This window comes from Colossoma macropomum, unplaced genomic scaffold, assembly GCF_904425465.1.
Source record: "Colossoma macropomum unplaced genomic scaffold, Colossoma_macropomum, whole genome shotgun sequence".
Taxonomy (NCBI): Eukaryota; Metazoa; Chordata; class Actinopteri; order Characiformes; family Serrasalmidae; genus Colossoma; species Colossoma macropomum.
In genome coordinates, this window is record NW_023494793.1 from 24,710,125 (window position 1) to 24,719,015 (window position 8,891).

Genomic DNA, 8,891 nt, shown 5'->3' on the forward strand with positions numbered 1-8,891 from the left:
TACTGTTGCCTACCTGCTTTTAAAGGCCCCATAATAGAGCTGGACAGTGACTGCCCACTTTTTAGCAGCTCTGGTTATGAAAGTAAAAATCCCATTAATTTCCTCCACAGACATTTTTTAAAATCCTTTCTCTTTAGTATTTTTATAGATATTATGCTTCTAATATTGTAGACAGTAAGAGTCTTATGCACATATAATGTTTGATGTGCATCATTATAGCTTTAACAGTCCGTTTATTCTGTTTTTGCTATCACGTTTTTTTTAGAAGTCATGGTACAGTTTATTTACCTCCACAAGAATTATATTAATCCTAATATGGCCTTTCTTCTTATTTTACTCATTGATTTGGCACCTAAGGACAAATATAATCACTGAAAGGGAGCCTGAAGGGTGGAGAAAATTTGACTGTCCTCCTTTAAATTTGTAGATTATCAGCTTGTTAAAAAGGGCCGTTGGGGGACTTTAATTTTGCCTTTGAACGACTTGTTCATGTTCAGCCCGCCTACCTGTGCTTTCGGCCAATCGGAGTGCAGCACAGAGCATTCTGGGTTTGTAGGTTGGTCTGTGTTGTTAGATGATAGTGGAGGAAATGCAAGAATTCGTCGAGGTTTTGGGATTGTTTGGCCGTGGGATTTACCCCCTCTTTTCAATGTGTTGTGTGCGTACATTTAAATGTAAGTATGTAAGTTCACTTTGTTCATTTCAAGTTTAGCGTTATCCATTACTTCTAAACGTTTGGTCGGCATAGTTTGGCAGTATGTCTGTATCACTAACTACCTGCATATGCTTATTATGGTATGGTGTGTTGTCTTGCCATTTTTGAATGTATGGTTTGCATACAGTGCTAGAAGTGTACCACAGTGTAAATTTAAGTGTTTAGCGCCATCTGCTGTAACAAGTTCGCCAAAGCTTGAGAAGTTTCAGTCATGACTCAGCTAAAATTATGTACACAGTAATGCGCATATAGAGCGCTTTAAGTTGATCTGCTCAGCGAATTCCTTAAATGATGGTCTTACAGAAGCATTATAGTGTCTGCATTCGTTGTTCCTGGTGTCATATAATATTTTTGTACATATTTTTATGTATGCTATTGTGTATATTTGTTTGTTCTAGAACCACACACACCCACTTTGACACATTAAAGGGAATCAGTTGGATTCAAGTTGGTGGTGGCTCTCTGTAAGGCATTAGAGAAGCGTCCTGACCCGACGCCCTGTAGTGATTCCAAACGTCCCTGAACTGGCCAGCAGTTTAAACCTTTAAGTAATTTTCACAGCTTATCAGCTAACAGAGTAGGCTAGGATACTGAATTAGCAACACATTGACGACGAACAGCCTATTAATTGTAAATTCCCTTCTTTTAATGCCATTTACTTCAACATTGAGGAATTATAGAAAAGGCTTCTAAACGTGGGTTTGGGGAAGTTAAATATTAGTTAAATATGCGTAATTGTAAAGTGATGAGTGAAAGGAGAAGGTGAGAGGATATGCTTTTTGGAGTATGAGCTAACATCACACAATAATAAGGAAGAGAGCTTTTAGTGATATATTGCTGATGTGACTTTAGCGTGCATATTTGAGACATCTGAACAATTAACAAAAACGTAACTTGTGTATTGAGTGTTTGTAGGCTTTGTGATTCCGCTGATTATTAATGTTACCTGTCTACATGGTGAGTTTAAAATAGGCCAGCAGTTTTGAAAAATGAATCACACAAGACTAAATGGGGAATCACAATGAATACTAAAATATTATATTACTGTACTATATAAATAATTATACTAAATATGTATTCTGTTATTGCATTATATTTATATTGTACTTGTAAGTAATTTTGTTAGTTTGTTAGTGCTGAGTGGACCGTGGTGAGATGAAAAACACAACAACATATTTTTTAAATATGCCAGCAACAAGGAATCATATTAATGTTTATTATATTGCCATATTATATAATGAACTGAACTTAACATATATATATATATATATGTGTGTGTATATTTTACTCAGGCTGCTGAGTAGTGATGTTGGCTGGGTGCCGGGAGGTGGAAGAGTAGCGATGTTGGCTGGGAGCTGGGAGGTGGAAGAGTAGCGATGTTGTTTGGGGGATGCTGGATGTTGAAGCTTAGCTACTGTTGTTCCTTTTCACCTTTTTGGATTGGCTCTTGCTTCCAAGATGGCTATCTTTTAGGTGTAGTTTTTTTCTTTCATTTTGTATTGTTGTTGTCTCAATTCTTAACCGTATGAATCTTCTAATGATTTTTTCTTGTACTCCACAGCAAGAGGGAAGCCTGCTGGAGAGTGCCTGAGCTTCTTTCTCCAAGACACTCACTGCGTTGAGAAGTCATATGCTTCTTGGGAGGGATGACAAAGAGTGCCTGCCTTGAACTCTTTTAAGTTCACTAAGATGCTGTATTTTTCAGCTGGACTGTCATCTTTGTGCTGTGTTGCAATTTTGCATTTTTCACAGATGCTTGCAAACTTGACTTTGTGGACGATGTAGCCTGCAAGATGGAAGAGAACACATTTCTCTGTTTTTGTGAGGTCAGTTGCAGCTCTGTTCACTGCCATCAGCTGTTCCACTCTGACTGACGGAGTGATATTTTGCTCCACTGTATCCAGGAAGTCTGCCAAAAAGCTGCTGTCATCTTCCTGGTAGCTCCCAGACCTGATGGTGGTGAGGAACTGCCTCACAGATATGATTCGCAGTGCATGATGGAATTCCACTGGAGTTGGGACAGGATTTTTAGATCTCACACAGCTGGATGTATTTTCAAGGCAGTCTTGTGTGAACCTTGATGTTAACACAAACCTGTGTCCTCGTGTCAGCATCTCCTCCTGTATGGCTAAAACTGATGATGTTGCCATTATTATCCCAGTCTGAACAGGCTTCCAGCCTCCCTTTTGACCAATCTTTATCCCACGGAAAAGATGGACGATGTCTTGGAGGAAGGTGATGGCCTTTTGGTACTCCTTCATCTTGAGCCTGCTCAGGGCTGTAATTGGATGGCGAGATGACATAAGGTCAAACCAATGATCAACTTGCTCCAGGAGCCATGCCGTAGTCATGTAGGACAGAGGGCGGTTTTCTTGCTGCACCATGTATTTCAGCCCAGCACTTGTTGCTTTACTGAATACATTTAGAGCAGGACCAGCCTTCATCTTCTCAAAGTGACTTGGTTCGATGGCTGCAGCTGATAGATGGGGAGCTATTTTTAATGCCATCCCTTCTTGAAAAGTTAGCAAGTCCTTAATAGGAACCACTGAAACCTTGTTAGAAAGGAGCTTCTCTTTGTTTACAATGTCCTCAGGGATTCTTAACACCTGTCCACGGACAAGGGCACTTTTAGATTTTTTACCAGATGTGTTGCTGGATGTGGCACTGAGGTTTTATTGTGGTCAACTCCAAAGGATTTCCACATGGCCTGGTTAGGGCTACCCATGTCGGTGGTGACATTAAGCACATGCAGCCCTATGGATGCTGCCCTCTGTATTATTTCAATTATTATTGGCCTGTACTCTGCTCCATTGGTAGAACTGCCACTGTAATGATATGCCACTACTTGTTTCCACCGTGTTGTGCTTCCCGCCAACATAAACACACAGGCATGTGTTGCTACTCCTGTGTGACCTGGTAAGGTCACGTCACCATACAGTTTGCCAGTAAGCATGTGCAACTCCACACTTGGTGTGATGGCCATTTCATCCAAGGTCAACACACACTCCCTTTCAAGCTCTGTCAATCCGTCTATCTTCAGTTTTAGGAAATCAAAGACCTCTGTCAACACACCAGACTCAAATTTAACACACTGCATCCTTCACTGCAGGGTTCTTATTCCTGGCAGGGGAATCTGCAATTCCTGCAGGGTAATTATTAAGAGTTTTTACTCATTATACCTGTGTCACCCACCTGTAACACTATAGCTGTGATCAGCAGCTATAGGCTCTATATTTACAGGTCCAGTGGTGCATCGTGGCATAGGGGCCCTCCTTTTTTTCATCATGGGGCGATGCACAAAGATGGTGGGAATAGCATCTGCTCTCAGCCTAATCTTGCCCTTTTTGGTCTTGACAAACTGGTCTGCCTCAAAATGTGCCTGCAGAATGATGTGAGTTTACTTCCCACACACAACTCAGTTTTGCCTATTCGCATACACATCAGTAACTAATGCCACTTGTCATACTTTGTTAAACATCAGCAGTAAAAGCTGTGGATGATCACAACTAGCTACCAAAGTAGAAATTAGCATTTCCATAAGATGAATTGTTAAACCAAACAATGTGTTGCTCTTGAAACTAGTATTAGCATCACTAAGATGAGTGAGTTTGTAGCCGGCTAACATGGGAACCCCCGAATACATGGGGGGTATTTTGCGCATCGGGTGTGTCTAACCCTTTCTCCTCTTTTTCTGTATCTCACTCTCTGTTCAGCACAAGTACCACATGGGCGTTCAGTGGAGCCTTAAGACTGCCTGCAATGAGACGGCACCCTCACCCTGTACCAACCCTGCTGCAATTTTTTCACTGTTGCTTATTTTTAATAAACCAAACCTTGTCTCCCAATGGTGTGGTCTTTGTTTGTGAAAAGTGCAAAAGCAGTGTTTAAATATGATTACCTCACACATTTTTTTGCTGTTATAATCTTTAGTAATGGTAAGATTACTCCTGCTGACTTGAGCCAACCATTTTTTTCTCCTTTCCATGTCAGTAGAGAAACTGTACATTTTCACTCCCTTCTCTGAGCGACTGGAGCATCCCCATGCAGCACAGCAAACCATGGTGGAGACTATATGCAAGGACAGCACAGACAAACTGCTTAACATGTTATGCATATCTAATTTATTTAATGAATCCATTGCAGTAAATAAGTGCATGGTAAAAAGACATGATACACAAATTATATGTTTATATGTGTACAAACATATAAAATATGTGTTTTGTGATGTGTTTTAATGTACCCTTTTTAATGGCAGATTACTGCATACGCAAGCCAAAGAGAAATTTTTTTGGCTCCTCACTTCTGTCCTTTCTGAAAACCATAAAGTTTACATTAGTCATCAAGATTATTTATCTTAGTTATCACGGGTTTACCTAAAGCAACATGAATAAAGGATATGTTAGTAGTAGAAAATTAGTCAGATCTGAATTTTAAAACATTCCTTTTTTTTCCCTCACACTAAACATATCAACAAACATTAGGATATGATTGGTCTTGACTACCATACAAGTTTAAGAAAACAATACCCTAGAAAAGAATTAAAGCAATAAACAACAGCAACACGCTATGTAATCATGGCAACAGTAGCCTAAAATATGTCAACAAGGCAAGTAACGCTTCTGTTCACGCTAATCCTTGTGGCCAGTTTTACTTTAAAAAAGCATACTGAAATAACTGCATAAACATGTAAGTGTGCTATATCAATATTGTAAATCAAAACATTTATTGACTATAAATTACGAAAAATCGCAGTTCTGTCTCTCTATGTTTACACGTTCAAATTGCCCGCCAAGAACTTCCTGGAACTATCTGGAGTCTACATGAGTCACGTGACCCTCAAGCATTTTGAACTTCCGTTGACGCTCTCTCTATACGGCTCTGGCTAAACCATACTGTTTAAATCGCCATGGTAACAGAGATCTCTCTGATTGGTGGAGCTCTCTTTAGGACGTATGGGTAATGTATTTGTTTACTAGAATTAAGGGACTAAAACGCGATTTTTCGGAAACGAAGCTGAAAGCGGACTGATTCATGGCTTTAATTGGAGCATACCATTATCTCACAACCTCGTAGCTCAAAGTCTACATTGGCTTGATAAAAATCTAATTCCCTTTGGTGATTATGAATGGGATTTTTGTTTCCACAACCAGACTGTTCTCAGCTCTATAACTTAATGTTTAAACAGTAACAGTGAATAAAACATTATGTGTATATATTATTTAATATTACTTGTTACCTTTTTCTGAACCTGTTTCCCAGGCGAAAACGAGGATAAGAGGATCTTCCTCTCCTGGGCTGGTGCTAGCTTCTTTAGGGTAATGCCCAGTCACTTTAGCCTGCTCTTACTGCATCGAGTCACACTGAAGCGAATACAAGTTCTAAAGCACGTCGGCATTTATTTTCGGTTCATGCACTCAACCTAAACTTAAGGTAAAGTAAAATAAACAGAGGGAAGAGGGAAGAGCTATGTGGTATGCAAAGCTAGCATTACAGAACATAGCAGAGAGAATTAACAGTCAGCTAGTCCCCCTCTAGTTCTGTTGGTTATTTAATAGAAGGAAGGCTGAAGTAATGAACTTTATCGTATGCACCGTAAGGTATACCTTCATGTTGATTTTAAGTAGCTAAAGTAGCTAGGTACCCAGCTAGCTAACATTAACTTCACTGTAAAATGCCTGGGAATACAAAATGGATTTCTGCATTTTTGAACCATTATGGTAATTAGCTAGCGAATCTGGATGTGATAACCCTTATAAATGAATTAGAAACCTTTAAAACTAAGTATTTACAGAAATCGTGCTGCAATGTGTGTGGATAATGCCAACTAGTTATATGCTATTCAAAGGACTTACTAAGTTAACCTTTTAATACAAAGCTTTTAATTAATTTTGCTAATATTAGATCCCTATTAGAAACTGTTTACAGTAATCTAAAGTCATTTTAACTTATGATATAACCATAATTAAACTTACTGAAAATTATGAAGCAGCCTCTCTTGAAAGGGGGAATTCCAATGAAGGTTTGGTCTTATCTGCGTTTTCGCGCCGATAACGCATCATCAGTGATATTTTTTGTATAAGCAGTGATTAAATAACCGTTTCCAAACAGAAATCCTTATTATTTTACCAAATTTTATTAGAATAAAATACAACATTGCAGTATTTGTTTCTTAATAATTCGGTGAGGATATATAATATTACTGCGATTGCAGACAGGCTGAATCTCAAATGGCTCCTTACTCCCTATGTAGTGCACTATATCAGTTAAGAAATTTTGACTTCTTCAATTATGTCCAGTAGGGAACTGTGCACACCTGCCTGAATCCCAACAGGCTCTTTGTAAGACATATTATGCACTGTTTGATTTCAGGAGCCGCTATTTCAAGACCTATGTAGTGCACTATGCAGGCACCTATGAATGCACACCTGGGTCACGTCAATACATACGGGAATCAGCCCGAGCCCCATTTGCAAGCTCTTGGGTTGCTGAGCATCACCCACACTCAGCCCAATTCAAGTTGGCTGACGACGAGTCTCAGCCGATGCTGCCACAGATCAGCCGAGCACGGGCTGAGTCTTCATGCTATCTGGGAGAGGAAGCCTGTGTTAGCCCTCACCCTCCTAGCGTTGATAGTATTGTGTGACTGGGGTAGTTCTGAACTGGAGATGAATAAATTGGGGAGAAAATTGGGTAAAAATCCCAACAAAAAAGAGATGAAAACGTGATATGTGCAATAAAACTAATGTAATGTCAATTTTTAGTTCCAAAACAAAGCAGAATCCTTCAACTTTGGTGAGTGAATGTGTAGAATGCTAAAATCGAAGAGCGTCTCACTGAAAAGGTGTTTGCTATACTCCAGAAGCCCTCATACACTCTTTGTAACAGCTTGAACACAGTACAATTATTTCAATGTGAAAACTTCGTTTTGTGTGAATATGGATTATTGTGAGATGAAGAAGTAATAAATGCAATAAAACTTATCTGATATCACGTTTTAATCAGAAACAATGCTGAATCCTTTATGTTTGATGAATATATCTGTAAAATGTTATTATCCACGGTTTTGGATCACTATCTCAGTGAAAAGTTGTTTAACTGAATGTCCTATAACACGTCTTCATGAGAGAAAAGCAAATACCTCAACCTGGGAGAATGATTGTGTCCAATGCTTAAATCGTCCTCTGGGGACTGAAAACTCTGGAAGCGCCCAAATGCTTTGTAACAGCTAGACTGCAGCACAATGTTATCTCAATGCGTTTTAAATTAATATGGACTATTGTGAGATGAAGAAGTGATACATGCAATCAAACTGATATAATATCACATTTTAATCAGAAACAATGCTGAATCCTTTAACTTTGCTGAATGAATCTGTATAATGCTGAAATGGAAGTTTTAGGATTAATATCTCACTGTATAGGAGCTTACTGCACTCCAGATGCACTCAAAGCTAAAACAACAGCTAGAGCGCAGGATCATATTGTCTCAATGTGAAAAAAACACAATTCCTTAGAACAGGAACTATAATATTGGAGAAGCGAGCTTGGAAGACCAGAGTTTTTCAATGAAAACCTGTCCCTCAGCCATGGTCAAAAGGAAATCCCAGGACCAGACAATTTAGCATTGCAAGAAAAAAGTGGGATGGGAGATTTAAGGCACAAGCCTATAAATCATGCAACAAAGAGCCAACATCTGAGAATAGAGAATATAAAATTTAGATTTTAACTCTGATGCCCAAGCCCAGGGTCTAGTACAAACTAGCACCCTTTACACTGGATATGTAGTTTCTTGTTTTTCAAAGTTACTGGCAGAAGTGCTGTTTTCCATTCTCTATTTTGATAGTCTTTTGCAGCTTTTACATTTTCAATTCACTGTTGCATATTATTTGCAATTAATTACAACAAGTGCAGCATGTTTAGGTATGCTTCTCTCTCCATCACTAGTGACAGCAGTGTTACTAGCTTTGTTTGTAGAAGTTAGTTTCGTGCTTGACGAATAAGATTATACAGAGGTGTGCATCCGGAAGTTAAAAAAGAGCAGTGCTTGTAAGCAGGGCTCAGACTCACCGTTAGAAGCTCATTCTGTGGAGCATGATATGCCTTTCAAAGGTATGTGACTTGCAAAATCTTGATTTGTTAACATTTTCTCTTTAGAATTTTGTACTTATGTTTGTTGA

The 8,891-nt window shown here is 39.0% G+C and overlaps 1 long non-coding RNA gene across 1 annotated transcript; it reads left to right on the forward strand.

Moving 5' to 3' along the window:
- The first annotated feature begins 525 nt into the window (after nt 1-525).
- On the forward strand, nt 526-4,558 carry LOC118813533. Its single transcript, XR_005007652.1, has 3 exons — nt 526-674; nt 2,277-4,106; nt 4,429-4,558. It is a non-coding gene; the product is annotated as an uncharacterized LOC118813533 (long non-coding RNA).
- The last annotated feature ends 4,333 nt before the right edge of the window (nt 4,559-8,891 follow it).